Genomic DNA, 15,000 nt, shown 5'->3' on the forward strand with positions numbered 1-15,000 from the left:
CAATGAGGTTATGCAATCGAGTCGGTTTATCTATTAGTCTGTTTGTCTGTGGACAGGATTACGTCTAAAGTATCAGACAGATTTTGATGAATTTCTCACGGAAGACAGCCATTGGGATAAGGACGACCCCATTGAATTTTGAGGCTGATCTGGATCAGAATCCGGATTCTAGATCCGGATTTGATTTTTTCGTTTGTCAGTTGACAGGATTACGTCAAAACTACTCGGCAGATTTTGACGAAATTCTTACCACAGATGGATTTTAGGTCATGGACGACTCCACTAAATTTTGAAGATGGTCCAGATTTGCATTTTCGCTATCTTAATGATAACGTCAAAACTATTAGGCGGATTTTGACCAAATTTTCACCACAGATAGATCTTAGGCCATGAGCGACCCCACTGAATTTTAGAGATGATTCGGATCTGTATTCTAGATCCGGTTCCGGAGTAGCATATTTTGCCATTTTAAAGATAACGTCAAAACAAATTGACCGATTTGGACGAAATTTTCACAACATATAGATCTTAGGCCATGAATGACTCCAATAATCTTTGGCGGAGGTCAGATATCTTTGATTGCTGTTTATTTTTTTTCCTCATTGGGATATTTTTCTTTGTTGGAACCCTTGGGCTTATAGCACCCTGACATAATAATAATAATAATAATAATAATAATAATAATAATAATAATAATAATAATAATAATAACAATATGTTCTTTGCACTCCTATGTCCTATCTATCTATCTATCTATCTAAGTATATATATATATATATATATATATATATATATATATATATATATATATATATGTGTGTGTGTGTGTGTGTGTGTATGTGTGTATGTATGTGTACGTGTAAGTAGTCTATAAAACATTAATAATTACAACGATGTCTATGAAGGAAGTCCACACACACATCATGTGTATGCCCATATAAATGTTTACCCTTTATTTGCAGAGTGTAATAGATAATGAGGAATTATCATGTAAGAACAGATAACGATTGAATAACTCAAAATACCGAGAATGTTTTCATAATTCATAGATAATAAGTATTTACGTATATAGTCTTTGAATTATACACAAAAAGTCTACAAAAAATAACACTTTTGTATCTTATAAGTTTTGATAATCTCTCACTGTTAATTCTAATCTAAAAAGATAAAAATCCCGCTGATAGACGTATCTTTCATTATCACACTTAGCGTATAAAAACCCTTTTAAACCTGTCATCTTGACTTTGGTGATACGTTGTCGAAACATTGAGAGATTCGACTTTGTATTTCTTTTATCTTTAATAGCGTAGAAATTTAATTCTTATATCTATATATTCAATAAAGGTTGAGAGTCTTGGTTGATTGATTAAATTCAAATATTTTCCTCTATTTTTTATCTCATCTTAAGTAGCATTTAAATTACTATTGATGATTATGAAATTATCAAAGCATATGACATGATACAATATATGATATAGATAACATGATACAAGTCAATTAGATATAAAAACTATAAAATTGGTGAACCAAATATGCGTGACCTATATAGTAGTACATTTTTATTACTAAATGAACCCTTTCTTAATAAATGATTCCTATGTCCAGTTATCTAAAGAAATCCTCAAATTATCATAAATGGCAACTTCATATCCAAATTAGATACATGTTTCAACTACCATGTAAAATATCTGACATTAAACCCTCCCCAAACTTTTTACCTAAATGTGCGGGATTTATCCTTACGCTTCTATGAGTTGTAGCATACGAATCAAATTCAAGACACGTATCAACCCATCTACTTTCTTCTATGGGATGTAGCACCATTGACAGATTTATATTTGGTATTATCCCTCCATTCTTTTTTCATAATTGCAGCATCAAATCCATACTGGTATCATGGCATTATTCCATCTTATTCTCTTCAAAGGAGTGTAACATCAACAACAGATTGCAAACCTGGTATGACCCTCCCCATACTCTTTTATTGAGTCAGATAAAAGTTACAGCATTATACCTTCTATTCTCTTTTAGGGGAAGCAGCATCAATGCCAGTTTGAAATATGGCACTGTCTTTCCATTCTTTTCTTATATTGCAGCATCAAAGCCATATGTAAATCATGGTATTATTCTATCTATTCTCATCTAAGATTGATTACCTGGTATTATACACTCCATTCTCTTCTGATGTTTTAAATATCAGAGTCATATTGATGATTTAAGATTATCCCTTCCAGTCTCCTCATAGAGTTCATGTATGAGTCATATGGGTTATATTGAAGGCCTGGTATTACATCATCTATTCCTTTCTAAAGAACGTGGCATCGAAGTAATACCGATGACCTGGTATTAATCTTCTAAGCTAGGAAAACAGGGACTGCACCAACTTTGAGTTGATGACTTGGTATCGTCCTCACCATTCTCTTCATCAATTGCAACATCAAAGTCAGGTTATTGACCTGGTATTATCCCCAAATTCTCCTCTAACGGCTAAAACATCTTATTCAGAGGAGGACATGATATTATTCATACTAATCTTTTTATTATTATTATTATTATTATTATTATTATTATTATTATTATTATTATTATTATTACAAGCTAAGCTATAACGCTAATTAGAAAAGCAAGATACTATAAGCCCAAGGGCTTAAACTAGGAAAAATAGCCCAGTGAGGAAAGGAAACAAGGAAATAAACAAACTACAAGAGAAGCCTCAAACAACCAAAATAAAATATTTTAAGAACAGCAACAACACTAAATCAGATCTTTCATATATAAACTAGAAAAACTTTAAAAAACAAGAGGAAGCAAAAAAGGATAGAACAACGTGCCAATGTGTACCCTCAACCAAGAGAACTCTAATCCAAGAGGGTGAAAGGCCATGGTAAAAAGGCTATGACACTACCCAAGACAAGAGAACGATTTTTTGACTTTGGATCGTTTTTCTCCTAAAAGAGCTGCTTACCATAGCTAAAGAGTCTCTCCTATCCTTACCAATAGGAGAGTAGCCAGTAAAAAATTACATTGCAGTAGTTAACCCCTTAAGAAAAGGAGAATTGTTTGGTAATCTCAGTGTTGTGAGGTGTATGAGGACAGAGGAGAATGGGGAAAGAATAGGCTAAACTAGTCATTGTATGTGTAGGCAAAGACAAATTAAGCCGTAACCAGAGAGAGGGGTCCAGTGTAGTACTGTCTGGCCACTCAAAGTAGTCAATAACTCTATAGCGGTAGTATCTCAATGGGTGGCTGGTGCCCTGGTCAACCTAGTAAGATATATGACTATTTTATCTTGTACCAAAAGTGTTTCATACACGCTTGTATACTGTACCAGTTTTGATTGTTATCTAATCACTTGCTTTTCCCAGCACTGTTAATAAACCAACCTGTACAAACTTGATAGTTCATGCCTGGTTTTGTTTGAATTTTTGTGACTTTCTTGCTCGCAAATCCTAGTATTTAATTTTGATGTCGGTTTAATAAAATTTTGTTGCATTCACCTCGCTTCTCAGTTACAACCTAGCTGCTCGGCCACACATTGGGGACCAGCGGAGTGTCTGCTCCCTCCCGTCTGCCTCCTTACTGCTGTGCCCTACTGTTTGAAGATGCCGCCTACCCGAACCTGAATCTTTGGCACACACCGCCTCAATAAAACTGCCACCTTTTGCCAGCGATGAAGCGTTCGCCTGGTTCCAGTATGCTGAAGTCCAGTTTCACATCAAGGGTGTAACTCAATTTTCAGCTCTCTCAATAACCGTTGGTGGATCAAAAGGCATCGCTCGCCCTCAGGGAAATGACCAGTATCGCTTGCCTGCAACCTGCTGGAGATCACTCTCCTCGTGAGGTGAACCTAATTCGTGCCCTTTGGGTACAAAGCTTACCCAAACCTGTACACACTACCATACCCGATGTCGATATTTTGCCCATGAAGGACCTGATGATCAAAGTCGACGCCCTCATGGACAGCCACTTCACCACCTTCAAGACCTTCATCAATGCCTCCACTCCTGACAAAGAGGACAAATATTCAACATCTTCGGAAGCTGACACGAATGCAGTAGGACTCAGACGTCCACCCCGTGACATGCTGGAGCGGCAACAAAGCCACCCACCACCCACATATACCACCCCTTGCTTACACCCCAACCACCCACCTCACCAGCCACTTACTGATGCCCATCGGCCACAGTTATGCTACTACCACTCCAGATTCGGGGCTGTTGTGAAGAAATGTGTGAATGGTTCTCAGTGGACGAAAAACGTGTGAGTAGGCTATCGCTTGCGATGGTGGCCTCCCCTGTCACTAATCTCTTCTTTTTACATGATGCAGGTATGGGCGTGGAATTTTTTGGTTGACACTGGTGTTTCCAGTTCTCTTCTGCCAAGGCCACTCTCCTGGACATGACGTAGTCTGTCTAAGTCTGTCGATGTCTACATAGTAGCTGCCAACGGATCTGCAATACCCAGCCATGGTTATGTAACCTTCATATTATCGTTTAGAAGCATAAAATATGATTGGAAGTTTCTCATTGCTGACGTCACATTATTAATCCTCGGTGCGGATTTCGTCTCACATTTCCACCTCCTGATTGATATTGCTCACCATCGGTATGTCAATTTAGATTCGTACACCTCGACACCTCTCTGACCTTGCTCTCCACATCAGCACACCCACAGGTGCCTATGCTCACCTCCTCACGTCGTACCCAGAAAGTTTTCCGTCCAGAACTTGGTCAAACAACCACAGCTCTCTCCAAACATGGTATTTATCACCATACCAAGACGATGGGGCTCACAGTGTTCAGCAGATTCTGGCATCTGGTACCGGATCATTTGGGAGCAGCTAAACAAACGTTTGCCAAAACGGAAGAAAGGGGCCTTTGCCTCAAGCCCATGATTGTCTCCCTTACACATCATCCTGAAGAAATATGGGTCTCTGTATCTGTGTGGGAGCACAGGCACCAGAACATGCAGAGAGAACAAAATCACTACCCCTTACCAAACACAAAATGAAGGTTTTCTCTACGCTCAACCTTCTAAAGGGGTACTATCAGGTGTCCATGAACCCAGAAGACATCCCCTAGACTGCCATCACCACCCCTTTCGGTACATGGATCTTAAATTACTCCTGCTTTAGCTTTCGTAATGCTGGGGCCACTTTTCAATGCCTCATGGATGGCATCTTAGGGCACCTCCCCTTCTGTGTATGTTACGTGGACGACATACTTGTGTTCTCTTCCTCCAAAGAAGAACATCTCCATCACTTACGCATCATGCTCGACCATCTACAACAGAATGGCCTTGTAGTCCGGTACAACACGCATACCTTTGGTGCCAACAAACTATCGTATCCTTCATAGGGCACCGCATTTCTCCTGAAGAATTCCACCCCTCTCTGAGAATGTAGTAGCTGTTCAGAACTTTGCCACGCTCTCGACCGCCAAAGCACTGCAAGAATTCTTGGGTATGACCAACTATTATTACTGTTTCCTGCCAGCCATCACTGCCACTCTTGCCCCCTTTCACGCATCCCTCAAGGGTAAGCCAAAAGACCTGAAGTGGGGTATCATTCAAGAAGCGACCTTCTGCAATACAAAGAATGCCCTATCAACCGCTGCTCCTCTCACTTTTCCTGTGCCACATACACTTCTCATTCCCTCCACTGATGCCAGGGACATTGCTATTGGTGCAGTACTCGAGCAGGTGGTCAACGGCTCGCCCCGCCCATTGGCATTCCTTAGCAGAAAAGTGTCTAAGGCAGAATCCAGCTACTCTAACTTCAGCCATGAATTGCTGGCGGTCCGTTACTTTCGCCACTTCATGGAGGGTATGCCCTTTGTCATTCGCACAGACCACATGCTTCTTATGCATGCCTCCACTCGATAGCCCAATGCCTAGTCCACCCGTCAACGCTGACATCTCTCTGCCGTGGCTGAATACAATTGCCCCCTTCAGCTTGTCCCTGGGAAAATGGATCCCATTGCCGATGCCCTGTCAAGAAGCACATTGGCTGCCATTAAACTAGGATTGGATTACAACACCTTGGCAGAAGCCTAACAAAAGGATACAGAGTACCAAGCATGTAGGACATCCTGCACATCCCTCCATTGGGAAGAGGGTCTCCCTTGACAACTTAAACGCCACCTTCCCTGTGATGTCAGTACTGATTGACCTAGACAGTGCATACCTGTTCCCATGCACCGTCAGATATTTGACTTCATTTATGGCCTTTCACATCCCTCGCAGCACTGATCTACTTCACAGCTACAGAAGTCAAAGTTCATTTGGCCGGACATTACTAGGGTGCTAAGGATTGGGTCCATGACTGTACTTCTTGCCAAACTTCAAAAGTACATCGACACGTGGATTCAGGAGAGGGCACCTTTCCTTAACCTCTCTGTCATTTTGCCTACATTCACGCCGATGTAGCTACCCACATGAGAAGCCCATCCTTACCTGTTCACCATTATCGACCACTCCACTCGTTGGCCTGAAGCCATTCCCACGAAAACTGCAATATCCGCCTCATGTACAGCTGCCTTACTCTCAGGATGGGTAGTGAGTTTTGGCATCCCATATTATCCCATATTACTCCTGACAGGGGTACCACTTTCAGCTCTCAATTGTGGATATCATTAGCAAACCTCCTGAGAATCACCCTACATCAGAAAACTGCCCACAAACCTGCTGCCAACGGAATGGTTGAATGTTTCCATCCCACCCTCAAAGCAGCTTTGATGTTCCGCTGCAAGAACTCCAACTGGTTTACGCAGCTTACCTTGGTTCTTCTTGGATTACGGACCACTCCTAAAGACACCTTGGATGTCTCAGAAGCTGAAATGGTGTATGGCAACCTGTTGGTCGTCCCTACCGAATTTTTTCCGTCTGCAACCTCCTCCGACAACCTCCAACGCCTACGTCACATTGTGGGAAAATCTACTTCATACTGCCAGACTTACAAGTCCCCAGCTAAGCAACCCATACCGACGGATCTGCACTCGGCAATGAAAATTTTCCTGCATAACGACACTAGCAAGCCACCGCTAATACACCCTTACACTGACCCTTTACTTGTGATGAATCGTACGCCAAAATCATACTTAATTAATATGCATGGCAAAGAAGACTGGGCCTCCATTGATCACATAAAACCTGCATATCTCCTGCCAGATGATCCACGCAGAGTTCGCCTTTAAAGAGCAGTGCGCCCTATTTCACATGTATGTCCTTTTTAGGGGCGGGGGGGGGGGGAAACCATGTGTTGCACATGTTTCATATGCACTCGTACACAGTTTTGATTGTTATCTTTTCACTCGCTCTTCACTGCACTGTTAATAAAACAACCTACATAAATTTGATTATTCATGCCTGATTTGTTTGAATTTTATTTACGTTCTTGCTCGCAAATCTTAATATTTAAGTTTAATGTCTGTTTAATAAAGTTTAGTTGCATTCACCTCGCCTCTTGGTTACAACCTAACTGCTCGATCGCACAATCTCCTCCAATCTCTTGTAATGCTTGAAGAGGCAGTTCGAAATTCTGATACTTTCCCTTTCATTCTTTTATGAGGGTTGGAAGGTTGAAATCAGATGGCATCCATGTATTATTACTTCAATTTTCTTCCAAGGGCGGTAGCATCAAGGTCAGATTGATGACATGGATTTCAACACTGTTACTAATCTTAGTATGCTTCAGGATTTTCTCTTAATTCTCAATTTTAGTATATTAGTTTTTTCTCTATTTAATTTTTGCGTTGGGCTGCTTTTTCTGTTGGAACCTTTAGGCTTATGGCATTCTGTTTTTCCAATTACGGTTGTAGCTTGGCTGGTAATAATAATTATCCCCTAAAATTATTCATTAGGGTTCAGCCCCAAAGTCTGTTTGGTAACATGGAATTATTCCCTCTATAACTGTTAACGATCAGAGCATTAGATGGAGATTGGTGACTTGGTATTAACCCCTCTAATCTTTTCTAAGCATCATAATTACATTAAAATCCATCAAGAATATTTTAATTTCATGGGAGCGAAAAGCTAAACTAGATAGTATAGCTTCAAGTAAATAGTATTGAGTAAGATCGATATTCTCATTACTCTCCAATATGGCCAGTGGAGAGTAATGAGAGAATCGATCTTACTCAATACTATTTACTTAAAGCTAAACTAACTAGTTTAGTTTTTCGCTCCCATGAAATTAAAATACTCCTGATGGACTTTAATGCTTATGGAGGTGTAGACCCAAATTTCTTTGTTAAAAAGTCCGCTGATTTAATAGCTCCTAAATTGTTTGTTATTTTCTGAAAGTTTGGAAGAAGAGGTTCTTTTTACATTTGTTGGAGCTTTGATAATGTTACTCCATTAGGTAAATGTGTTTGTGGTAGCTCTAGCCCTTCTGATTATCAACCAATTTCCATAACTCCCATACTAAATGATAATAATAATAATAATAATAATAATAATAATAATAATAATAATAATAATAATAATAATAATAATAATAATAATAATAATAATAATAATACCCTATACCCTTTGCACCATTTCTTAGCGTCCTCGAATTTTTCTACCCTGAATTGTATGAACTGCCCAAGTGAAAGGGTTTTGACAGCAAATATCTTAATGTGCTCTCTGGTGGATTATTTTGGTTGATATGATATTTTTTACTTGCCCACTTTCTCCTCTACACCCACCGGCCATCATCATGATACGGAGAATAAGACTGAATCAGCATTTTTATCATCCTCTCTCTCTCTCTCTCTCTCTCTCTCTCTCTCTCTCTCTCTCTCTCTCTCTCTCTCTCTCTCTCTCTCATTAGCAAGATAAGGGACACTGTGTTTCTTTATCTTTTCAAAAGGATTTTTTTTTTCGGTTTCTGTAGGGATTTTGGTTAGTGCCTTGAATGTTAACTTTTCAAGTGAGGCGACATCCTGCAAAAGTCAAGCTTGTTATTATTATTATTATTATTATTATTATTATTATTACCTAAGCTATAACCCTATTTGGAAAAGCAGGATGTTATAAGGCCAAGGGCTCCAACAGGGAAAAATAGCTCAGTGAGGAAATAAACTATGTATGAGAAGTAATAAATGAAGAATATAGAATATTTTAAGATCAGTAACAACTTTAAAGTATATCTGCAATATATAAACCATAAAGAGAGATTTATGTCAACCCGTTTAACCTAGAAAAATTTGCAGCAAGTTTGAACTTCTGAAATTCCACCGATTCAACCGCCAGATTACGATCATACCACTATCTTATCACAGATATTACTCCACCATGTGATGTAAAAATGGAATTTGAACTATATGTAATTTCTTAACTGCATTCATAAAATTCTACTTGGCCCAGTTTTATTATTTGCTCTGAACCTACTATTTCTAACTGAGTATTTAAAAATGTTGCTGTCCAAGTTTTATGATATCTTCTATACTCATTAATTCTTTTAGCCGTCTTTGAAATTTTTATTGACCCAGTATTATTTTTTGTTCCGAACCCATTAATTTTTCAAAAACAATCACGTACAAGCAAGGATTTGTTTTCCCTTTCAACTAACAGCTTATTTCCCTGCAATGGCTTACAGCATAACTGATGTGATATTAAAAATTGTAGACCATAAACACAGAAAACTGGAAGTAATAAACGACACAATATGATGAAGTTATACGTAACAAAAATGAATACTTAGAGTAAATATAATCAACCATGTCCATAGTAAAAGATTAATACTTTTAATAATGATAGAAATAAAATGAGAAAAACACAATAAATCGGTATTCGAGTATTTATTTATTTAGGAACTACCTTAGCACAGACAATCATTTAATCAAGGGGGAGGGGGGGGGGGGGGAGTTAACCTTCGTCTTTTCAAGTTTTCATAGAGAGTTTTCATACTTCGGGTTTATCAACAACGAAGAAAAAAATTAATTGTTTTTCAGTTCGACCGATTATTTTCTATGAAATGTATAAACATAATATGAAAAAGATTATTATAAGGTGAAACTCTTTTGTGAAGCGGTGTAACATAACGTTTTGTTGAGAAATCAGAATCGCCAAAGAAAAAGAAAGTTAAGAAACCATTATTTGAAATGTATTTCATAAATGAAAGTAAATCTGAAAACTTTACTTAAGGAAAAATCTTGCTTGCCGGGTCTCACAAAACCTTAGCAATTAAGTAAAAAAGAAGAAAGCTGATAATCGCTATTGTTAATGCGTAAAGTTTTTTCCCTTGAAGTTGCGTCATTTTACCGAGTTTGCCAAGAGGAAAACCTAAAGGGGAAATCTTTATTTAGGACATACATTTGATTTTTTTTTTTTTAATAGATTTTTCTGATAATATTCGCGTTCATATCCGAGAAAGCTGAAATACACAGAATTTCTAGATCTTAAAAAGAATCGACCTCATATGCCTAATAAGTATCTTTACAAATTTACAAATTAGGTAAACATGCTTGCTTGAAGGATTTCTGCTTCATAAGAATAAATCGAGTGAAAAGATGCAAGTTACAAAGAACATCCTAAAAATATATTAAAGGTAACCTGTTCATCATTGGCATCATCGTTAAAATGATTAACAGTCGCCGTTTAATGAAAGGGACTCTATTCATTAACCGATTTTCATACAGAATCAAAATCATAAATTTTTTCCGCTTCCCTGATATTATATATACTGTATATATATATATATATATATATATATATATATATATATATATATATATATATATATATAAATATATATATATATATATATATATATATATATATATATATACATATATATATATATATATATATATATATATACACACACAAATATGTCTCATGAAAGAGATAACCATGTAACATATATTTCAAAGATACCTCCATCAGATATATCCTAAACAGTTTCTTTTTCTAATTCAGGGAATAAAACCCTGATATAGTGGAGGAATTAATTTTACTAGCTGCTAAGGCTACATATGCTTGTGATGCATAAATAAAAGCTTATTTTTCAATAATAATAATAATAATAATAATAATAATGATAATAATAATAATAATAATAATAATAATAATAATAATAATAATAATAATAATAGAATGATTAGAAAATGCCAGCGGGCTTATGTGAATTATAATGCAGTACACACAGTAATAAGACCAATGTTAATGTATGGATCGGAAACGTAGGTTCTAAATGAAAAGGGGAAGTAAAGCTTAAGGGAACAGAGATAAGCAAACTGATTTGGATTAGGGGAATATAACTGCTTGAAAGATTGGAAAATGATGAAATAAGAAGAATAACAGGCATAGTAAAGATGACAGAGATGATAAGAGTGTCATGATTGAGTTGTTGTGGGCACGTGTTGAAGATGGATTGTGAGGAGGGTGTGAGGAGGGATTGGGAGGAACACTTTATTGAGAAAGAATAGAGGGAGGCAGATAACTAGATGGTAAGATAAGGTGAAAGATGATATGGAGAGAAGACGTTTGGTGGAAGAAGATGCCTGATATAAGGCATTAGAGAGGGAGCATAGGGCAACTGACTTCAGCGTAGAGATAACAGTGGGAAAGAAGAAAGAGAAGACACGGTTTGGATAGAAATAACAATCTCCCTACTAAGGAGTTAAAGCGGTTTTTTTTTTTCAAAGTAAAAATTGAAGCTGTATTCATAAATGTAAAATTTATTATGAAGTAAAGTATTATAAAACTGCGTAAACGTTCAAATTAGATCTGTAACTACAAGACTGTAGCATCGGACGATTTTCCAATTTGGAACGTTGGGATAGTAAAAAGTAACAGAAGATTTTGTGCACTTAAAAGAATTCTTTAGATCCCTTTTTCATTTGGAACGTTTTAATAGCTGATGAGAAAGGCGGGTGAAAGAAAAGTGAGGACAGTTATCTATTCAACCATGACAGGGGATAGTTTGGAAAGCTAATTATTGATAACTAGGAGTAATGTAATGTGTGCTTTAGCAACAATTTTTGTTTGTATAAATGTACATTTTCCTTGTTATGGACTTGAAGTTTATTCAATACAATGATTCCTTATTTTTCTTTTTATTTTTGTTTTCTAGTATTCTTGGTTACTGGTGTATATATTTTGGTGCTGGGACTAATTCTTGTGGATTTTATAAAACGGGAAGGTTGGAGTGACCTGTAGGCGTTGTAGTGAGGCTTGTATTACTCCTATTGATTGGTGCTGTTTCTTGCATAGTTTTTACATCTCCTGATGGGGGAATTGGTAAAAATGAGTCAGAATCAGGTATTTCAGGTATGAAGTATTCATCTGATGAGTCGTCCTCTGAATTTTCTATTACACTCTCTTTGTCTTATGTGAAATACTGCATATCCTGTTGTATATCTTTGAATGTTTGAAATTCACTTGCTCTTCTTTTGTGGTTCTGTTGTCTTTCGTTCCTCTCCATGGTGTTTTATACCTTATTTATTGCTTCTTAAGAGAAATACATTGTTGGTAGCTTCCGCCAAAACTCCATGGTCTCATCGCTTCCTTAAAAACATCTACATCACTGGCAGAATGAGGTGCTTTGCATCGATTCCACAAAAATAAGAGTTTTTCGTTGCTACTTATAGACTTGTAACTTAATAATAATAACATCTTATGTTGTCGAAGTTATAACATTTCTTATTGTAGTAGATGTTCCTTACCTCAAGCTCTTTTCTGTTAACTGTTGTTTCCAATTTTGGCATTCCTCGGTCATCCAATCAGTAACTAGCTCTTCCTGCTTCTACAACTCAAGAATCTTTAATGTACTGAGAAAACTGCTTATTCAATAAAACTAACACGATTTTGACTTCCCCTTCTTTTCCTCAAATTTAATTTTTAATACAGATAGTTTCTCTTTAGTTCAATTCTCAAAAAAAAAAAAAAAAAAAAAAAAAAAAAAAAAAAAAAATAAATGCTACTATCCTCTCATCTTAAGTCATCCCTTATATCATCTGCTCCTATGGCTCTTGTAATGACCAAGATTTGATCCTAATTACACTCTCGTAAGCTTTATTTAAGGAACCCGAAGATGAAATGAGCCCTAAAATAACTCAGTCATATATATTGCCTCAAAAATAGTTACATTCAAAGCTCATCCTTCAAAGTACTGTCTTCTCTTCTTGTTATATTTTGTTGCTGTAGAATTCGAAACTTTACTAAGATCCAAGTTCCTTAAACACGTCGAATTATAAGTTTTTTTAAGTTAAATAAAAGACTTTTTTTTTTTTTTTTTTTAAAGACAACAAGTCAAAAGTCCCTGAAAACCTTTTTCACCCTCCTTCGTGTCAATAAGTTTTAGCCATCATCTTCACAAGAACCTATTTTTTTTTTCTTTTTTTTTTTGAAATCTTCTTGGCATTTTATTGTCTGGCACAACTTCTGAGATCTGTATCTGTACGCTATCTTTTATGCAAAGCTAAAGGCTTTACTAATCAATAAACCAATTACTAACACTTTTATAGACAATTTTTATATGTTCCTGTTAACAGTATATAATTCGGCTCTCCTCCCTACTCCTAATTACATTTCTCAAAGTTCTGTCTCTCATCCACTTTTTCTCTCTTCATCATTATGTTGCAATTTGCATTTTCCATTCATGATTTGGCAAATGACGAAGCTCATTATACATCCTCCTCCTCATACCTCTCGGCCATCATCTATTGTCTGGTATAAAAATCGAAAGCCTATTTCATTAACATATGACCTGTGATCGTTTTAGAAAATCTGGATAGTGTCTTTTAAACAAGGCATGTTTCTCTGTCTTTAGAATATGTAGTGATAAGATTATCTTATATTTTGTTTCAGGAAAATTAAGGGTAGCGTTTCTCAATTTTTTTGTGGTTTTCCGATAGCTTTAAGTACACTATTTTTTACTGATGCCAGAAATAACACCTTTTACTTTTAGAAGACTATTAAAAAAGAAAAAGAGATTATTAAATGGCCATAAAAAAGTCTTAACACACTTATACTCAACCACTCTGAAAAAAAAAATATTAATGAATAAGAATTTTCATTTTTTTCTATTAGGAAGGTAAGCTATAATTTCTCAGGTCTCAGTTCCATAAAAAAAGTCTTAACACACTAATACTCAACCACTCTGAGAAAAAAATAAATATTGATTAATTACAATTTCCATATTTTATTAGAAAGGTAAACTATAATTTCCTAATGTCTCAGTTCCCAATAGAAAACGAGATAGCTCATATTGTTAATCGCGTAAGGGTGATATGGGAGGGAATAATATTGTATATCACAATGCTTCCTTTCCTTTGCATTATACTCGGTTTCCATGAGCGTATCATAGATGTAATATCTTTTATTATATCAGGATTTATTTAACATCATTGATGTCGCTGGAAACCTGATTGGGGTTTCAAGATAATAAAGAGAGCTATTAACCAGCCCAGTGTGATGGTATCTTATTCAATACAAACTACCAAGTTAGTTCATCTGCCTCATCCTTGACATTTACTGTATGTTCACATGGACAGGATTAAAGCAAAACTAGACTGCATTTTATTTACACCGATGAAAGTATAATTACTTAAAATTCTTCAATACTAAAGAGTCTCGGCGTCAATTACCTTCGATGTCAGTATGAAAGAAACCTCCAAATCAATCAACCAATCAATCAACCAATCTATGCAAAAGAACAATTGAACTAATATTATTCTAAAGTTAGTAGATTTGAAAAGGAATTTGAATCTAGAGCTTTATAAAGTTGAAATATGCCCAAGTACAGTTAGATGTCATATGAATCAGCTGTGATGTTCTACGCAACATTAGAAAGTGCTTTTCCTCACGACTGGAGCTATCGTAGAAAACGGGATGCCGAAACCCAGCGTTTTATTCGAAGAGGTTACTAAATATGAATTTAGCGCTTAATGTTCTATTTATGTCTTGAGAACATGTGTCTTATTTCCAATATAAATCTATTCTACTTACTCCCTGTGAATATCTTCCCTATATAATAGAGCAAGATATATATATATATATATATATATATATATA

Source organism: Palaemon carinicauda, chromosome 16, assembly GCF_036898095.1.
Source record: "Palaemon carinicauda isolate YSFRI2023 chromosome 16, ASM3689809v2, whole genome shotgun sequence".
Classification (NCBI taxonomy): Eukaryota; Metazoa; Arthropoda; class Malacostraca; order Decapoda; family Palaemonidae; genus Palaemon; species Palaemon carinicauda.